The sequence below is a fragment of the Orcinus orca genome, chromosome 3 (assembly GCF_937001465.1).
Source record: "Orcinus orca chromosome 3, mOrcOrc1.1, whole genome shotgun sequence".
NCBI classification, from domain to species: Eukaryota; Metazoa; Chordata; class Mammalia; order Artiodactyla; family Delphinidae; genus Orcinus; species Orcinus orca.
The window spans coordinates 13,983,657-14,004,556 of NC_064561.1; the positions used below are offsets into that span (position 1 = coordinate 13,983,657).

General features: G+C 42.7%; 2 protein-coding genes across 5 annotated transcripts in view; both read right to left on the bottom strand.

Annotated features, from left to right (window-relative positions):
- MGAT1 (alpha-1,3-mannosyl-glycoprotein 2-beta-N-acetylglucosaminyltransferase) overlaps window positions 1–20,900 on the bottom strand; it is a 65,380-nt gene that overhangs the window by 30,872 nt on the left and 13,608 nt on the right. The window contains exon 1 of one of the 3 annotated variants that reach the window (XM_049708591.1): window positions 12,442–12,567. The exons of the other annotated variants lie outside the window; for them this stretch is intronic. The gene's annotated coding sequence lies outside the window, so the exon portion shown is untranslated. Of the gene's footprint in view, window positions 1–12,441; window positions 12,568–20,900 lie in introns of those variants that run through there. 3 annotated transcript variants of the gene reach the window in all.
- ZFP62 (ZFP62 zinc finger protein) overlaps window positions 4,407–20,900 on the bottom strand; it is a 40,184-nt gene continuing 23,690 nt past the window's right edge. Inside the window, exon 4 of one of the 2 annotated variants that reach the window (XR_004475567.2) lies at window positions 4,407–6,035. The gene's annotated coding sequence lies outside the window, so the exon portion shown is untranslated. Of the gene's footprint in view, window positions 6,036–10,310; window positions 12,646–20,900 lie in introns of those variants that run through there. The other variant, XR_007476770.1, reaches the window with a different exon arrangement.

Below are 20,900 nucleotides of genomic sequence, written 5' to 3' on the forward strand. Positions count from 1 at the left end.
TAAAAGGATCATACACCATGATCAAGTGGGATTTATCCCGGGGATGCAAGGATTCTTCAATATACAAAAATCAATCAATGTGATACACCGTATTAACAAATTGAAAAATAAAAACCATATGATCTTCTCAATAGATGCCGAAAAAGCTTTTGACAAAATTCAACACCCATTTATGATAAAACTCTCCAGAAAGTGGGTATAGAGGGAACCTACCTCAACATAATAAAGGCCATATATGACAAACCCACAGCAAACATCATTCTCAATGGTGAAAAACTGAAAGCATTTCCTCTAAGATCAGGAACGAGAGAAGGATGTCCACTCTCACCACTATTATTCAACATAGTTTTGGAAGTCCTAGCCATGGTAATCAGAGAAAAAAAGAAATAAAAAGAATACAAATTGGAAAAGAAGAAGTAAAACTGTCACTGTTTGCAGATGACATGATACTATACATACAGAATCCTAAAGATGCCAGCAGAAAACTACTAGAGCTAATCAATGAATTTGGTAAAGTTGCAGGATACAAAATTAATGCACAGAAATCTCTTGCATTCCTATATATTAATGATGAAAAATCTGAAAGAGAAATTAAGGAAACACTCCTACTTACCACTGCAACAAAAAGAATAAAATACCTAAGAATAAACCTACCTAGGGAGACAAAAGGCCTGTATGCAGAAAACTCTAAGACACTGATGAAAGACATTAAAGATGATACCAACAGATGGAGAGATATACCATGTTCTTGGATTAGAAGAATCAGTATTGTGAAAATGACTATACTACCCAAAGCAATCTACAGATTCAATGCACTCCCTGTCAAATTACCAATGGCATTTTTTACAGAACTAGAACAAAAAATCTTAAAATTTGTATGGAGACACAAAAGACCCTGAATAGCCAAAGTGGTCTTGAGGGAAAGAAGCGGAGCTGGAGGAATCAGACTCCCTGACTTCATACTATACTACAAAGCTACAGTTGTCAAGACAATATGGTACTGGCACGAAAACAGAAATATAGATCAATGGAACAAGATAGAAAGCCCAGAGATAAACCCACGCACCTATGGTCAACCAGTCTGACAAAGGAGGCAAGGATATACAATGGAGAAAAGATAATCTCTTCAATAAGTGGTGTTGGGAAAACTGGACAGCTACATGTAAAAGAATGAAATTAGAACACTCCCTAACACCATACACAAAAATAAACTCAAAATGGATTAGAGACCTAAATGTAAGACCGGACAGTATAAAACTCTCAGAGGAAAACATAGGAAGAAAAACACTCTTTGACATACAACACAGCAACATCTTTTTTGATCCACCTCCTTGAGTAATGGAAATAAAAACAAAAATAAACAAATGGGACTTAATGAAACTTAAAAGCTTTTGCACAGCAAAGGAAACCATAAACAAAACGAAAAGACAACCCTCAGAATGGGGGAAAATATTTGCAAACGAATCAACGGACAAAGGATTGATCTCCAAAATATATAAACAGCTCATGCAGCTCAATATTAAGAAAACAAACAACCCAATCCAAAAATGGGCAGAAGACCTAAATAGACATTTCTCCAAAGAAGACATACAGATGGCCAAGAAGCACATGAAAAGCTGCTCAACGTCACTAATTATTAGAGAAATGCAAATCAAAACTACAATGAGGTATCACCTCACACCAGTTAGAATGGGCATCATCAGAAAATCTACAAACAACAAATGCTGGAGAGGGTGTGGAGAAAAGGGAACCCCCTTGCACTGTTGGTGGGAATGTAAATTGATACAGCCACTATGGAGAACAGTATGGAGCTTCCTTAAAAAACTAAAAATAGAACTGTCATACGACCCAGCAATGCCACTACTCTGCATATACCCTGAGAAAACCATAATTCAAAAAGACACATGCACCCCAATGTTCATTGCAGCACTATTTACAATAGCCAGCTCATGGAAGCAACCTAAATGCCCATTGACAGATGACTGGATAAAGAAGATATGGTAGACATATACAATGGAATATTACTCAGCCATAAAAGGAACGAAATTGGGTCATTTGTAGAGACGTGGATGGATCTAGAGACTGTCATACAGAGTGAAGTAAGTCAGAAAGAGAAAAAGAAATACCGTATATTAACGCATATATGTGGAACCCAGAAAAATGGTACAGATGAACTGGTTTGCAGGGAAGCAGTTGAGACACAGATGTAGAGAACAAACGTATGGACACCAACGGGGGAAAGCAGCAGGGGGAGGGGGTTGTGGTGTGATGAATTGGGAGATTGGGATTGACATGTATACACTGATGTGTATAAAATGGATGACTAATAAGAACCTGCTGTATAAAAAAAAAAATTCTGTGTCATGAGGAAATATACACTAGCAGTCAGGAAATCATAGCATTTTCCATCTTGAAACTATTACAACCATATTTGAACCATTCTAATAAAATTTTTTTATGCTAAAAAAAGAATACCATCTCTGATCTTTTGCTAGGTGTGTGATTCACTGTTTTCCACCTTGTTTGTGGACAAAGGTGTGATTCTTACATGCCCTACCCCCCACCCCCAAACCAATACAGACTCCTCCAGAATAATGGAAGAACAGAAATTAAAAGTAATCCAACACCCCTAGCAAACACTCATTAGGTATCATCTGGAAACTGTTCATGGCAAAGTAAAAAAAATTTTTAAGGAGCCACCAGTTTCTTGGAGTTAATCCACTCCTTCTTCTGCCTGCCACCTCCCAGTTATCTCACTGCTGTGTGGCAATCACCTCTGCATTGTATCATGCACTGATTCACCCCCTGGTAACTGTTAAAGGGCTGAGCTTTTCAGGTGATTGCTGCTTTTAAATAAAATCAGACCCATTTGAGGTCACGTCTCAGGGAATATTAAACTTGCATTCTGACATGCCTTCTTGAGTGGGCGAAAAATAATTGGAATTTCAGTAGAGAATTGGGTGTGATGTATGAAATGGATCGCATTACTCAGCTGCAACCCAGAGCGAGGAGAAGATTTCAAGTAAAACATTTGATTTCCTTTTTTTTTCTGGGCTTTGTCAGTACCTGAAAAACCAGAGGCGGTTTGCTCCAGGGAAGAGATCAGGGATGGCTGGTCTGAGGAGCACAGAGACTCCAGATTCATCTCCCCTCCCTCAGCTTGGGGTGCCACCTCTTCCTCCTCCACCCACCAAAGTCCTCAGAAGTCCTCTATTACCAGCTCAAATGCCACTCCCTCCTTGAAACCTTCAGTAGCTGTCAGCGCTGATTCTTCTTTGCCTTGTATTGGAATTCATTGTGGTACAGCTGTCCCTACTCTCACTCCTTTCCTCATCCCTCAGTTCCACCTCACCCCCAGCAGTATCTCGAGAGACTCTGGTGGATTGTGAGGAGCCACGGAAGAAATCAAAGTTTCGGTGAAGCCCTTTAGCATGGAAATCCTCCCAGGGAGGCTGTGGAATCGAAATTAAGAAAGGGAGAAAAGAAAAATACAAAATGTTGAAGATTTAACCCGATACATTTTGAGAAAAAGAAGAAATGTGGTGTAGTGGATGAGGCAGGACTTTGGGCTCAAATCTGAATGAAATTTATAGAGGCCGCTCAACCAAATCCCTAGAGAAGAGATACAGCCAAGAAAATGTTAGAGACTTGGTTACAGATTGTACAGGTTTCAACAAAGAGGGCCAAGTTTGTGGGGTAACGGAAAATAGAATAGGCATTCCAAGAATAATACATGGTGTTCCCAGTTCAAAAGTAAGGAAGTACCATCTGAAAAGTATGGGAAAGCGCAAGTTTAGGTCTGTGTAGAGAGACGCCATGCGTGGCACAGCCATTATGTTCACACTCAAGGTCCTCACGCCTTGGATTCAACTTCCAGCTCCATCACAAAGCTCTGTGCCGTGGGCAATTCTTCAACCTCTCAATGCCTAAGTTCCCCCCACCTGCCAAATGGGAAAGGAATAATGACCACTTCATGGTTTTCTTGTAAGGACTGAAGGAGTTGCCAGCAATGGTGCCTGGCACACAGTGAGTACCATAGCATGTTACTTTACTATACATTATAAAATTTGAAAGATCCGCTTGGTGATTTATTTGGACCAAATAAAGAAACCTCAGGAATAAACTTATCGAGTCCTCCACAGATGATGAAACACAGTGTCATTATACGACCTTTATAAGTCACTTGAAATGCATTTTATTACCCACTGGTCTCTTTGGGTCATTTTAAAATGGGTTTTTATGTATTTAAATCTTGTCTTCCAGTGTGACTCTTGAATGCAGGAACTTCTGTCTTAACCTTACGTGACACTAACAATGTGAGGCACGTAGAGCGGAGCTTAATAATACCTGTTAGTTTCTTTAAAATACAAACTTTCAAATGTATCCCAATGACAATCATTTACACATTAGCGATGAATCATTTATTTATTTATTTTAATGCCACTTTGGAAGACCCAGATGGCCCTGGCAGAAAGGTCTGAATGAGTAAGTGTTAACAAAGGGAGAGAAGGCCCCAGAAGGAATTGTGACCTGGGCAGCAGGTCTCGCTGGGTCTTGGTAGTCAGAGGGAAGAAGGCGTGTTCACTGAAAAAGTTTGATGAAAGCAAACAGAAGGTATACCAAGGACTACGGCCCATACACAAATGTGGAGCCCCTGTCCTCGGGCTGCTCACAGCCCATTGAAGAAACAGACAGGTCAGCAGCCTCACAACACAACCCAGGCCATGGAGGGAGGCCCTGCAAAGCCCCAGAGCTCAGAACTCAACCTGAAGCTTTGACCAGGAGGTGACATTTGTCCTTCTTGTTCATCAAACATTAAGGGAACCACTGGAACAGCAGGGAGGCAGGGAAGATCGAATCACTTCACTAAACCATCCATTTGTAAGCCATTTCTAACTAACCAATTTTCTGCCGGGGGGTGGGGAAGGGGAACTGAGAAGAAAAACCAAGTCCAGTGTTCCTAATTCTGAGGGGGTGAATAGACTTGGCCGACGTGGGACAGAGAGTGTGCTTCGATGGAAAGGCAAGGCTCTCCTTTGGGATGTATAGAATTGGGGGCAAGGGGAGGCAGAGGGGGCTTGGGGATGTAGGCTCTGGAGGAGTGAAGTAGGAAGTGAGTTCCTGTCCTCCCAGTGGGCTCTCCCTCACTGAGCAGATCACTTGCAGAGACTGGAGTGACTACACGAAGGAGAGACTGGGGTTCTGTTCAACAGCTGGATAGGGCTGGTGACTGTCCCTTTGCCACTGAGCTAGAGGTGGCAGTGGGACAGCATATATCCCAGAGGTTTGGCATGCCAAAGTCCAGGAGGACCGAGGAGTCAAGTGGACACAGCAGGAGCAGGGTTTGTGCCACCTTGCCAAGCCACTGAAATACACTGCCCTCCAGATGAGGGAACCCTTCAGGGGGCTGCGGGGTGCGAAGCCAGTGATGAAAATTGAGAGGAGCAGAAGGAGACTGAACTAGGTGTCCCCCCTTCCTCCCAGCAGCAGTGCCCACATCCTGTCCAGCCTAGATCCATCCATCAGATTGAGGACCTTCAAAGTAAAGGGACAGGGCGTGCAACCAGTTGAGTTGCCAGATGAAATACTGGACACCCAGTTAAATCTGAACTTCAGACAAGGAATATTTGTTATTGCATAAGACATACTTACACTAAAAAAAGACAAACAAGGAATAATTGCTATTGTATGAGACATACTTACGCTAAAAAAAGACAAATGAAATAATTGTTACTGCATGAGACATACTTACAGTAAAAAAGACTATTCCTTGTTTATCTGAAATTCAAATTTAACTGGGTGTCCTTTTTTAAAAAATTTGTTTTGCTAAATCTGGCATTTCTAGTAACAGGACAACATGCTAAGTGAACCTCAACATTTTGAGGATGGTATTAAAGTAGTAGGGTCTTGTCATGTCTTGGCAAAGGTGGGAGCTTCCACAAATGGTGCTGACTTCTCCAGGCTCTGGGATTTGGTTACTAACTCCCAGGTGATAGTTCCCTCTCTAAGCACTGGGTCCCTCTTCCCTCTGGGAGCTGTGAGACAAAAAGAGAAAAGAAATGTTCTACACAGCCTAGTTTGATTGGCCAGCCAAAGTAATAGGCAATAGCTCAAGGGTTTCAAACTGCGGGTCACAACTCCTACAGGTTGTGAACCCAGGTCATGCCAGCATTTTGAGTAGGGGGTAGGGTGGGTTAGGGGAGGCAATCAGAGTGTACTGCCTGCATTTTATCTCAAAAAAATCTTCTGTGTCTGTGAGTCACTGTGTGTATACATAGTTAATGATGTTTCTTACTGTGGTCAGGGTCCAAAATGTTTGAAAGGTACTGATATGATGTTGAGACCTGCAGGGCATTATTGTGAAAACTGTATTGGATCAACAGCCAGGATGATTTGGTTTCACACTCACAGGATAGGGTAAGCTTTGCCTTGTTCTAGAAAAAATCACCCTCTGGAACCACCTTATCTTTTCACGGAATCTGCAGTCAATCCTTCATTTAAATCACTTAGAGTTCCCAGTGTTGTTCATTTTGCTGTAATCACTTACTAAAAGCATACATTGGAATCATATATTGTTGTACCCAATCTTAGGCATTAAGTAAGAGTGTTAATGTGGAACTAAAGGCACTGTCCAAATGGCCATAGTGGTTTTTCACATTTGTTTTATTTCCTCCTCTAAAGGAAAAGCTTTTCAACTTTGAAATCCATGGAGATTACTTGGGATAATTCCCCAAAACTACCCTAAATGGTTTTGAAAGAGTCATAATTTCTCTCATTCAAAGAATATATGATGCTTTTATTTAGAAAGAGGAAGAAAAAATGTTTGCAGTTTCACTTGGAAATTTTAAAAAATTCCTATAACAATTAGCTCTTGATTCAGAAATTATAAATAAATAAAGCTATTTTATCATCCACTGTTACTAAAACATTGTGTCTTGTGATGTTTTAGTCTTTATTGATCCAGGGATTTAACTTTTATCTTGAGCTCTTTTGTAGGAAAATAGCTTATAAATCTTAAGTATAAATACTTATTGTCCTGTACCAATTGCTCCAACCTCTGTTTCTCCGAATTTTGCATTTATGTGTGGATGAAATGGATTTGCCATGCTTTTTTCAGTGGACGATACTGGTTGGCCATGGAATGTACTGGCTTTGGAGGCAGATACACCAGGATTTGAAACTAATTCTGACACACAGGAACACTGTGATTTTGACAGGCACATAAGGCTTTGGAGCCTCAACATCCTTAAATGTAAGATGGGAAAAACCAAAGTACCTAAACTGTAGAGCTGTTGTGGGTTTATATGAGAGAATAAATATAAAATAAAGCCTGGCATGGGAGAGACAATGCTATATATTCACCAAATTCCATTTCTATTTCCTCTTTATGAAGGTTGACACCACACTTTCAACCTCCCTTGTAGTTAGTTTGGGGTCGTGTGACTGGGCTGTGGTGTGGGCTATTTCTAGGCCTGGCTACCTAACCTGGCCACCATGCGGGCACATGTTTTAGCTCATGTGGCTACAAGACAAAGGAAGATTGCCCAACCCACATAAGACTTTATGTAAGCAAGAAATCAACCTTTCTTTGTAAAGCCATTAAGATTTTGGGGTTTATTTGTTACTGCAGCATTGACTAGCCTACTCTGACTAATACACTTGAGATATATAGAGAGATATAGACTAGATAGATAGATAGTAAACAGCTAGTAAACTTTAGCATTTAAGTTATCTATGAACCTTAAAATATGGAATGAGTCCTTTGATATATATTAAGAGAAAAAAAGTGAGACAATATATACTGTGCCACATCGTGTATAAGAAAGAAGCGGAAATTAAGATGTACATATGTATTTGCTTATCTTTGAAAAAAAAAAGTATAGGAAAGGAGAAACCAGAAACTAATAAAAATGGTTATCTATAAGGGGTAGCTTGGAACAGGGTGGACATGATATTCATGGCAGTGAGACTTCTCTGACTAAACGTGTTTATACAGTATTGGTTTTTGAACCATGTAGTTTACATATTCAGAAATAAGAGTAAATCATAAAGGAAAAATGACCTAAAGTTGGACCTTAAAAGAAACAAATGGCCGCCCTAAAGTTGGACCTTAAAAGAAACAAATGGGCCAATTCTATATGAAATTGGTTATTCAAACAACAATGAAAAAGAAACTTATTTGGGGTAACCTGAACAATCTACTCTGACTGTACATACAGTAATATTATTGGGAACAAGGAATTTCTAGTATAAGAGGGAAAAAATAAAATAAAAGAGAATTTAAGAAAAAAAATTATGCTGAATGCCATGACAATATGAACTCATACAATTCATACCCCCCCATATATATATATATATGTATATATGGTCTCCTAGTTGTGTTCCTGAAAGAGCCTAGAAACAACACTCTAGTGGCAATGAGTCCAACGAGCCCCCTTATCTTGCATCTCCCAATATAATAACTGGCACAGGAAAGAATAATCAAATGGGTACTACAATCACTACATGAAAGGTGGTTGGGCACTAGGTTATTCCCACAGGGGCGAAGTACCACTCCACAGATCATTATTAATTTCAAAGGGAAAGATGTTCCTTTGGTACCCGATGCAATGTATACCCACCCCCACAGAGGCATTTGGCCTTGCCTGTCCCTCAGGACCCACTTGCCCTGATTGCTGGATAAGCTGGCCCCAGTGATGGTGGTAAAGCTTCAGCCTCCACCTTGTCACCTCATCTCCTACAATGACAGACGTCTCTGCTTTGGCAAGGCTGTCATTACACCTTCCAGGGCCGAAGCTGCAGCCGCTCCCATGGCCAGGTCCAATGCAGCAGGACCCACGGAGGCCCTGGTTTTTCCAGTGGCTGCCCAGAGGCACCGAGTAACACAGTCCAGAAGTACAGATACATCAACACCCCACAGGCTTTATCCTGGAGTAGTCCTCCAGGAGGTAATAGTGTCACACGGCAACTCTGAAGATGTCATACATGACCAAGTGACCAGCCAGGCTGCTTATGAAGCCATTGCCAGCTCAGCAATGAACCACCTTTGATTCCCCTTTTTGGCTCCCGTGGATCGTACCCATCATAAAACACTAGCATGTAAACTTTGCTTCAGTCTCTGTTCCCAGGCAAGTGCTTCTCCATGGAAGTACGGCAGTCACTTTCTCAACCCAGTCATCACCTTTAGCATCACTAGTAGTGGAAAAACCCAACATGTGAACCTCTTCATGAGATGCCTCTGAAGCATTCTTGCAAATGACGTTTAACCCAAAACTAATCAAGCCTCCAGACTGAATTTCCATTTTAAGGGCAATACAGGCATAAAAGAAAAAGTTAAAGAACACCGTCAGGAAACAATCAGACAAATGAAGAATGTGCAACTCTCTATAAATCCCCTGGCCTGGACTCTTCAAAAGTCCATGTCATAAGTCAAAACCAAACAGAAGTTAAGGTGGGGGAGATTTTCTAGGTTAACCTCCAGATAGACTCCACAAACCTTGATTAGATGACAGGCGAAACTGCATAGAAGTCTTTAAGGGACAATTAAAAATATTTAAATATGTGTCCACTGACAGACAAATGGATAAAGAAGATGTGGTACATATATGCAATGGAATATTACTCAGCCATAAAAAGGAACGAACTTGGGTCATTTGTAGAGATGTGGATGGACCTAGAGACTGTCATACAGAATGAAGTAAGTCAGAAAGAGAAAAACAAATATCGTATATTAACACATATATGTGGAACCTAGAAAATGGTGCAGATGATCCAGTTTGCAGAGCAGAAATTGAGACACAGAAGTAGAGAAAAAATGTATGGACACCAAGGGGGGAAAGCGGCGGGGGGTGGTGGTGGTGGTGGTGTGATGAATTGGGATTGACATGTATACACTGATGTGTATAAAATGGATGACTAATAAGAACCTGCTGTATAAAAATATATATATATATATATATTTAAATATGGCTTGGATATTAGTTGTGATTGTTAATTTTCTTAGGTGTGATAGTGGCATTGTGGTTATACAGGTGATTGTCCTAATTCTTAGGAGATTCATGCTGAAGTATTTAAGAACCATGATGTCATACTGACAACTTAGTTTCAAAACTGATGTGTCTTGGTGTATGTGTGGTTGGGGGGTGGGGAAGAAGGAGAGAGCGCAAATATCGTAAAACATTAACAACCATTGTATCTAGGTGGAAGGCATAACGTACTTGTTAAGTGTTTTTAAATTTTCACAATAAAATGTCGGGAGATAAACACCGAAAAAATCTAGGTAAAATGTAGGATATATACACATTTGAAGAAACGTTTTAAACCATGTTTTATTTTCCTCATTTTCCAGTAAGCAGCCAATACTTTATCAGGGATTAATTCATCCACCTCAAAATGGATAGTCACACCCAAATTGCTATGCTTTCAAAAGCTTTTTACCTCTTGCAGGTCTCTAGCAATTTCCCAAGGAGAAAATATTTGATGCCATTACGCACACCTCAATTCTTAGCTGGCAGAATAACCAGCGAGCAGTACAGAGCCGCTTCCTTTGAAAAACCTTTCCAGGGCGCAAACTGTGAGTATTGAGGCACTGAGGCACCATGGAGAAAATGTATTTTAGACGTAAATTTTGATTGATCTGATAGAGGCATCAGTTATCTTTTCCATGCATTGCAAATCTCGTATAGGATTCAGATACGAATAGCATCATTCTCTACAGCTGTATTGGCAACAGATAGACACGAATTAACAAATATAGTAATATACACAGTTATTTCAGGCTTCTATTATTAGCACCACCTCTTGACTCATCGGGAAAACTCCTCGCAAACTATTTTTGTTAATGTGACTATTGCATTTGTTTTGACAGAGTTTTCTATTATCACCACAACTAGCACTTTATTCCCAAGATGCCTCCAGACAGAATTGCTACCCCCACGCCCCCTTCTGCTCTCACCAAGGTGACTGGCCCCAGGTTAGCCAACCTTCAGTGCCTCCACCCATGACAGAGTCCCAGGAAAGCGTGCCACCTCACATTATATTCATGCTAACTAGGCTGGCTAGGCAATGCTCTGGACTCAGAAAGGAGTCCCCCACAGGTCAGGTTGTTTCTGCTCCATCCAGGGAGGGGTCCTTCTTATACCCACAGAATGGTCATAGTACACTAATAATGCTCATTTTCCCATATTTAATGGTAGAACTCTTTGGTTAAGGCTGAGTTCATGACCACAGCATTAGGTTTCTGCTGCATTAATGCTGCGTAATAAGCAACCCCAAAGTCTCAGTAGTTTCCCAAAAAAGCCATTTATTTTTCTTTCAGATCAGCAGAGGCAGCTCTGCTTCAGGCTATGAACTGATTTAGGGCTGCTCCACTTGTCTCTCATCCTCTGGACCAATGGCTACCTGGGGCAGGCTCTTCTCAATGTAGGGTGGCAGCTGTGCCGGTAGGGCGAACAGAAACACAAGGGGCCATTTAAGGCCCTGGCTCAGAACTGATATACGGTCGCTTCTGCCACATATGCCTCTGGCCGAAGCCCAAGATCAATGGGGTAGGGAAGTACTCTCCATCCTGGGGAACATTGCCAAGAGTCGGGAGGAGAGGAAGAATTGCAGGCAGATCATTCAATTGACCTCAGCCTTCCTTGCAGCTTGGTGTGTCCTTGCAACTAAGTTTTGGCCAAAGGGATGCGAGGGGAAGCAATGTGTGCAGCCTTGCCCTTGTAAGGATTGGGAATGCCCTGTCTTTCCCCTGCCCATCACCTGGGGGCATGGTGGGACTGCAGCAGTCATCTGGCCCAGAGGCAGATGGTACAGCCAGTCCTACCTCTGGACTGTTACACGTATGTCATTTACACTGCTGGATTTTTGCATCTCTGTAACGGCATCTTAGAACCATAGTTAGCTAGTACACATTCATTCATTCATTCAACAAGTATTTACTGAGTGTCTTCTCTGTGCCAGGCATTGTGCTAGGCCTTGGAGGAAGTGACAATGAGCAAAAGCAAGACAGAGACTAATGGATGTTGCCTTCCTTAGGACAGAGTAGCCTAGAGAAGGGAACAAATAAACCCCAAATCTCAGTGAGTTAATGTGCTTAAAGGTCTATTTCTTGCTCATGCGAAGTCTAATATGGTGCTGGTGGCCCTCCTACATCTTCTAGTCAACTAATTTTGAAATATAAACTTCCCAGGTTTCGGGAACAGTGGAAGAGAGAGCTGGAAGATTACAGAATTTTTTATGTGCCAAGCCAGGAAGTAGCTTATATCACACCATCCACATTTCCTTGGCCAGAACTCAGTCACGTGATCACCCTTAACTGCAAAGGAAAGTGGGAATAGTAGTCCTCCTACAAAGCCAGGAAGAGGAACTCTGCCACAGATGCATAGTTATAAACGAGGAGAGGACTCTGTTCTGGCCTCAGCCTTTTTAGATTAGCTCACTTACCTCCTGAGTATGTGTGTGGTTGTGCCATCCCCAGAGTAATCCCTGAAATTTGCAGGAAAGCAGTTCAGAGCAGCATACAGCAGTAAGTCAACTTCCTTCACTTCCTCCGATTCTTGTCGGTTGCAGTCTACCACCATTCATTTCTGAGAACACTGTTTTCTTCCCTCCATTTTATAATTCTCTCTCCTCCTCGTATTAGTTGGGCTTCTCCATAGAAACAGAATAAAGAGCATGTGTCTGTCTGTCTGTCTATCTATCTATCTACTTATCGTGCGTGAGAGAGAGAGGAAGAGGAAGAAGAAGGAGGAGAAGGAGGAGGAGGGAGAGGAGGAGAAGAAGAAGGGGAAGAGGAAGAAGAAGGGGAAGAGGAAGAAGAAGGGGAAGAGGAAGAAGAAGGGGAAGAGGAAGGGGAAGAGGAAGAAGAAGAAAAAGGGAAGAGAGGGAGAAGGAGGAGGGGGAGGAGGGAGGAAGAAGAAAAGGAGAAGAGAGTGATTGATTTTAAGGAAATGGCTCATGCAATTACAGAGGCTGGCAAGTCCAAAACCTGCAGGGTGGGCCAGCAGGCTGGAGAGCTGCAGGAAAGAGTTGATGTTGCAGTTCAAGTCCAAAGGCTCACAGCTGGCACAATTCCTTCTAGCTCAGGGGAGGTCAGTCTTTCTGCACCACACAGGCCTTCAGCTGATTGGACAAGGCCCACCCATATTAAAGTCAATCAGTTTGTAAATCTCATCCAAAAAGACTCTGACAGAAACATCTAAAATAATGTTTAACCAAATATCTAGGCACCATGGCCCAGCCAAGCTGACATATGAAATTAAACATCACATCTTCCAAGGCTAGTTTTTAACACTTTATATTTCTTGTCTAAAGTGGGAGGCAGAGTGATATGGCGGCGGGGGTGGGGGGGGAGTCAAAGGGTGGGTTCAAATCCCAAACCTTACTCATCTGAACTCAAGTTTTCTAATTCGTAAAATGGGGATAAGAATGGTTACCTTGAGTGGATCTGTAAAAATTAAGAGATCATATATGTGAGACACCTAGACTTACGCCTGACAGATGGTGACAATTATTAAGTTTTCAATTTGAAAACAAGGTTCACTGAACACTCTACGTATCAGTATTTTTACTGATGCTTTTTATTTGCAGGTGACTCTCCACCCTTTCTGTTTTCCTTCTGAAACTGAGCAGTGTATCAACAAGAAGAAAATTCCCTGCTACAGTGGATAGTTCTCATGTGGTTTCACCATCTCCTGGCACTTGAGTTGCCAGCAGTCAGCTGTGCCCGGGATGCTTTGCCTTCCTACTTTTCCATGAGCCATCACTGATGACCCATGCAATGGCGCATGTTTGAACAACTTATTTAGGCACTCCAGAGAAAATCCAAGGGGAAAGAGAAGTGAGGAAGAGTGATAGGAATAAAGAAAAGGTGGGAGTTGGCAGGAAACGAGGCAAGGAGAAAAAGGAACAGAAATCATATTTTCTACTAATTTTCTTGGTGGTTCTGTGTCAGTTTATAAATTAGCATCTGACTGATTGGACAAACCAACTTTTCTGATACTCTCAGCCAGCCAGGCTACAGATCTCTCCATTGGGGTGGAACTGAGGAAGCTTTAAAAGTGGGCCAAAGCCACATGGGACATGTGTCATAATAAGCAACATGGTCTTTCATAAGTTGAGTGTTGCTGAAGGTTTGGAGTAAGTAATGTAGAGGGTATCAAACAGTGCTCCTTTTAGACTTGGTTTTCTAGTTAGGCAACTGGCTAAGCCACTTGTACAAAAAGACCCCAAACACATTGGCTTTAACAAGACAGGCCTCCGTTTCTCTTTTAGGTAACAGTACAGAGATGGGCAGGTAGACGGTACAGAGCACTAGCTGAACCGCTCCACGAGGTCACTGGGTACTGAGGCAGGAATGTTGGCATTGCCATCATCGATACATGGCATCCACCTGTGGATCCAAGATGTCACTCCAGTGCCACTTCAGTTGTCCCCTTTCCCAGCCAGGTGGAAGGGGCAGAAGAAGCAGAGGGCTAGAAAGCTTTTTTTTTTTAAGGACATTACCTGAAAGTTGTCCTTCAATCCTGCTCACATCCCTTTGTCCAAAAGCTTGAAGGGAAGCTGGGCACATGCCCTGCCAGAAACTGCAGGGAGGGATCTGATTACACCGGGTGCCTCTGAGTAGCTAGGAGTCTCTGCCATACCTACTCTTTGGAGGTTATTCAAATCCTTCATAAGAATCTGACCCAGTGGGCAACACCCCAGTTTTCTATTCTCTACCTGAGAAGCTCCCCTATCACCTATTTGAGGTTTCTATCTAAATTTCTGTCTGAGAAATTAGTTTTTCTGCTTAAAGAGAGACGCTCGCATCAGTGAGGTGACTCGGCCCGAAGCACTTGTTACAACTTGGAACTAGGCCTGAAGCCCTGGCCATGGCCATTCTGACTCAGTCAGGGGAATCTGAGGTGAGTGGTGGTGGTGCTGTCCACAGCCAGGCTCCACCTCCTCACATAGGAAGTTCATCTGCTTTCCCACCCTCCCCCCACCCAATCTCCCCCCACCGCACTCATACCTAACAGTTCTCAACCTCAGGAGAAAATAAGAATACCAAGACTGAAAAATTCCATTTTGCTTCAAGGGCAGTTACTGGGTTTCCTCATGAAATGTCTTCACGATGGATGCGCTACATCTTCACTCTCCCCCAGTAATTACCACCAAAGTCCCCTTTCACCCAGTGTCCTCAGAGGTACTAGGTGAGGTGGGATGGGAGGGGGGGGCTAGTTATCCCCATATTTGGCTCTTCTTCTGACGTGAGAATGGTATTTGTCAGGTGTCACGGCTGCCCCCACCCCATTTCCAGGACTCCCCTCAAGGCAAATGCTGATCTCCCCTTGAGCCAAGTGTGCCTGTCACATCCTGCTCCTCCAGGAAGGTCCTGCTGACTGGAATGCAGGCTGGATCTGGGGTAGCCTCCTTGGCCCACAGGAAGGAAGGCTGAGTAACAAGATAATGGGAGCCTGAGTCCCTGAAGATTGCAGAGCCACCATAGCAGCCCTGAGCTGCTGTTTCAGACCTTCATCTTATCTAAACTACCTTCATTTAAGATCTCACTTAAAGCATCCGTCACCATTCTAATTGGTGGTGATGGGGGAGGTGGGTGAAATACCACTTTCCAGCTGTCAGAGAAAAAGCTAGATACTAATCAAAGCAGGAAGAACAGATTTTATTCGATAACTATGGCAATAGGGAAGAGGGTCCAGTGTAAACTAAACGCTACTTCAATTTGTGTAAAACTGGACATTTTAAAGAGAGAATGAGGGAGCAGGGAGGAGGAAATGAGGAAGGGTGGGAGCAGAGTCAGGGAAATGGAAACAAACAAAAAGCGTGATTAAGCCATTGGGATTTGCTAACTGACGTTTATGGAAGCTAGGCTCCTATCGTCCTACAGAGACTGGGAGACAGGGACCCTATCTTCAAGTGTTGGCTGGAACAAACAGAACATTCTTTTGAGTTTTCCCAGGCAGGAACTTCAGGGGGGCTGGAGTAGTCATCCTCAGGGACATGGCCTCGAGCTGTTAAAAGCTACGCTAGTGGGCTTCCCTGGTGGCGCAGTGGTTGAGAGTCCGCCTGCCGATGCAGGGGACGCGGGTTCGTGCCCCGGTCCGGGAAGATCCCACATGCTGCGGAGCGGCTGGGCCCGTGAGCCATGGCCGCTGGGCCTGTGCGTCCGGAGCCTGTGCTCCGCAACGGGAGAGGCCACAACAGTGAGAGGCCCGCGTACCGCCAAAAAAAAAAAAAAAACAAACAAAACCTATGCTAGTGTTTGTCTGTCTCTAAATGAAGGATATGGGTGGAGTCGTTATGTGCCAAGAGCTCCTTCTGCAGTGCTCGCAGTCCACCTCACTCCCAGATCTGGGATCTTTGTGGGGCGGCCCCAGGACAGCTTGGCGCTTAGGACCTCAGGAGAGTGAATCAGATCCAGGGCTTCCTGGCTAGCAGCCCCGCACATGCAGGCCCTCTCCTCTGCAGGAGGCAGGGCAGCCAGGGGAAAAATCATTGGAAAACAAGCTATCCTTCTTCTTGGTTTCTCTCATGGGTTGATAAGCTAGAATGGGCCTTTAGTCAAAATCTGAGTCCCCTGCTTCCTAGGGCTGTGGAGCAGGGAGAGGGTGGTCTGGACTGCATTTCTGGGGGCTCCGAAAGTGCAGCGGCAGGGATTGGGGTCTGAGCTATGACTTCAGGAGCGCCCCCCCCAGACCCCCCATGCCTCATCTTGCTCCCTAACAACTCCTCTCCTTACCCCACCACCAACTCCTAGCCCCCACCCCCTACCCCGTCCCCAGAGTATTCCCCTTCTCTCTTTCACACCCGTTCTTGACCCCAATTACCATGTGTGCTTGCTGGTGCCTTCCAAAGTCAGTCTTTCTCCAGCTGTGCGTCCATCTACCTGTAAATTTCTCCCTCCTCCTTTGCTTGGCTAACACCTACTCAACCTAGCCATCAGCCCTCAGCTGTCAGCTTGAACAGTGCCTCTTCATTTTGTCTTTCCCTGAGCCTCCAAACCAGGTCAGTCTCCACTCCCTCCTACCTCTGGATTTCTATCCTTTCTACCACCATTGCTTACATGTCTCCCTGTCATTGTCATGACCATCTAATGGTTTTACATACTGGAACGAAGCAGCATAACGGTAGCAACCCTCTCACTCTTGCCTCATCCCTAGCACCAAGGAGGGGCTCAGGAAATTTCAGTTAGATAAGCAGATGTGGAAACCTGATTGAATGGTGGAAAAGAGATGTAGAGCGGGAGAAAAGTGAGGCCCCAGCTGTCATCCACTCTTCCCTGAAGTCTGACAGTGCAAGGAAGCACATGAAAAGAGAAGTATGTCAGGGTACAACAGAGTAAAGGAAGGCTGACTTAACACTGGGGTCAAAGCCAGCATGTTTGAAAGTGGAAGCTAGGGAGCCAGTGGAGAGGAGAAAGTTGAGAAGGTGGGGAGGGGAGTAGAGTTGAAGGAAGGGGACCTGGTTTGGAAAAGGCAACAAGAAAGAGAGTAAAGTATGCTCAAAGAGATAAAAAATAAAAAGCAGGTATCACTGATCTTAGTAGTGTACCTGCCCTGTACCTGTTGCACAATAAATGTTTGAAGGGGAGAGGTGAAAAATTGTGGTTGCCTATTTCAGATGACCTCAGTCTTCTTAGGGAAATAGGAGGTTAGGTCTTATGAAAAATGGGCATTGAGAATCAAGAAATATTCTCTGGTGGTGGGATGAACTGGGAGATTGGGATTGACCTATATACACTAATATGTATAATATAGATAACTAATAAGAACCAGCTGTATAAAAAATAATAAAATAAAATTAAAAAAAAAATAAATATGCTCATTTGTTAGTGTATTTATAAAAAATAATAAAATAAAATTCAAAAAAAATATGCTCATTTGTTAGTGTATTAGTTAGGACTAAGTTCTATAACAAGTAGACTCAAAATACAATGGCTCTACAGTGTAGTCTCTATGCTATAGAAATTTAATTCTTGTACCCTTAGCAGTCCAGGACGGGTATCCAGGTTAGTGGGTAGTTCCCCTCTTGTTGATCATGTAGGCACACAGGCTCCACCATCCTCTAAGGTCTAGAGAAAATGGGAACATGCAGAGCATGCAAAGGAGGTTCTCATGGACCTGGCATGGAAGGAACACACATTTCTGTTCACATTCCTTTGGAGGGATCTGAGTCATGTGTCCTCAACCAACAATAAAAAGGGCTGGAAGATGTTAGTCTAGCTGTGTGCCCACAGGAGAGAACAGAGTTTGGATACACAGCTAGTGGTTTTCACCACTGTGGTAGGCAGAAAAATGGACCCCAAAGATGTCCACATCCTAATCCCTAGAACCTGTGAATATGTTACCTTACATGGCAAAAGGACTTTGCAGATGTTTAGGATCTTGATATGAGGTAGTTATTCTGCATTATCCCCCTGGGTCCAGTGTAATCACAAGGGTCCTTATAAGTGAAAGAGGGAGGCAGGAGAGTTAGTCAGTATCAGAGGGATGCAGCATGAGAAAGACTTGTCTGGGCATTGTTTGCTTTGAAGATGGAAGCGGGCCATGAGCTAAGGAACTCAGGCAGCCTGTAGAAGCTAAAGAGGACAAGGAATGGATTCTCCTCTAAAGCCTCCAAAAAGAATGCAACTCCTGCTGATACCTTGGTTTTAGCACAATTTCAGATTTAAGACCCATTTCAGATTTCTGATTTCCAGAACTCTAAGATAATATATTTATATTGTTTTAAGCCATCAAATTTTGGAGATTTGTTACAGCAGCAAGTGGAAACTAATACAACCAAATTTGGTAATTCCTTTTTTAAAGAAGTACCTATTAATGGTATGAAGCATTATTTTAAATTTTAAGAAGATGAGACTATGTGTTGACTTTCCATCTTATGCACAAGCCTATGGACTGCCTCGTGAACTCGTGGGAACCAGTCAGGGCTGGAGGATTTTAATGTGGGGAGGTTCTAGAACAGCAGTTCCCAAAATGTGGTCCCCAGACCAACAGAATCTGCCTCTCCTAAGAACTTATAGAAATGCAAATTCTCAGCCAACCCAGACCTACTGAATCAGAAACTCTGGGGCCCAGCAGTCTGTGTTTAACAAGCCCTCCATGTGATTCTGACACTTGCTCAAGTTTGAGAATAGGACTAAGGCTCTATTCTAGATTGAAAGAAACTAAAAAGAAGCAAAAATGAATTAGCAGTGCACAATTCTAAACTGGGTCTTTTTATTCCAAAGGACATTATTGGAACAATTAAAGAAATCTGGATGGAGTCAGAGCATTCATAATAATGAATCCATGTTAATTTCCTGATTTTGATGGTTGTGTGGTGGTGATGTAGGAGGTCCTTTCTTGTAGGAAATATACACTAAAAGTATTCAGATGTAATGAGCTGCCTTGTTAGGAACTTAATTCTCAAATGATTCAGGGAAAAAAACAGTTTTAAACTATCATTTCCATTTTTCTTTGAGACTATTTCAAGATTTTGTTTTAATTTTGAAAAAAAAAAAAACCCAGCAAGATACCATTTGTCAAATATCAGCTTGGCAAAGGTGAAAAACGTGTGTAACACCTAGTGTTGGTGAAGGTATGGGAAACAAAGTTTCACACACCATGGTTGGAATTATAAGTTGTAATATTTTTGGAAGGCAATTTTACAATATCTATCAAAAGTTTTAAAGCAAATTCTTCTTAGCAATTCTGCTGAGGGTAAGGAAATATATTTTATTGCAGTACTGTTTATACTAGAAAAAAACTGGAAATAACTGAAGTGTTTATCATTAGGTGACTGGTTAAATAAATTATGGTATAAAATATGCAGTGAGTTACTCGGCTTTAGATCACAACTTCTAAAGGTCTTGAACCAAGTTCCCTCTTGCTAGAAGATTTTAAAAGTCTAAGGAAAGGCTGTGAAAGAATCCTGTAGAAAGTTATAAGGCACAGCGTTGAGAGCTTGCCATATAGCAGTGTGACAGTCAGGTTCCAACCAGGAACATATAAACCACTCTAAGTATTTGGATGGAGGGAATCTAATGCAAGGGATTGGTGACATACTCAGGGATCAGAGAAGGCTGATACAGAGACAGATTTTAAAATAACAATGCTTAAGGAAATAAAAGACAAATTTGAGAATTTGGCAAATTACAAGAAAGGAGGCAGATGGAAAGTCCATAACTGAAAAGTATAGTATATATATATATATATATATATATATATATATTTTTTTTTTTTTTTTTTGCGGTACGCGGGCCTCTCACTGTTGTGGCCTCTCCCGTTGCGGAGCACAGGCTCCGGACGCGCAGGCTCAGCGGCCATGGCTCACGGGCCCAGCTGCTCCGCGGCATGTGGGATCTTCCCGGACGGGGGCACGAACCCGTGTCCCCTGCATCGGCAGGCGGACTCTCAACCACTGCGCCACCAGGGAAGCCCTATAGTATATATTTAATAGCAGATTACACAGTGAACTGGAAGATAAGTTATATCCAGAATGAAGCCTGGGTAGGGAGTGAGGGGACAAAGGGATGGAAATGAGAGATTAAGAGGCATAAGAGATACAGTGAGAAGGTCTAACATACCTTTATTTGGAGTCCCAGAAGGAAAGAGAAAGATAATGGTAGAGAACTAATATTCAAGCACACAATGGCTGAAGATTTACCAAAACTGAAGAAAGATACATATCTACAAATTTAACAGCCCTAAGAATCCCAAGCAGGATTACTTACTAAAAAGGTAATCCATACCTAAACATATCATAGTAAAACTGGAATAAACTAAAGACAGAGAAAAAATCTTAAAGAAGCCATTAACAAAAGAACATATTAAACAGGCAGATGAACAGCTGACTGCTCACCAGCTAGAGAAGAAGTCAGAAATTGGTGGCTTGATGCCTCCAATGTGACAAAAGAATGT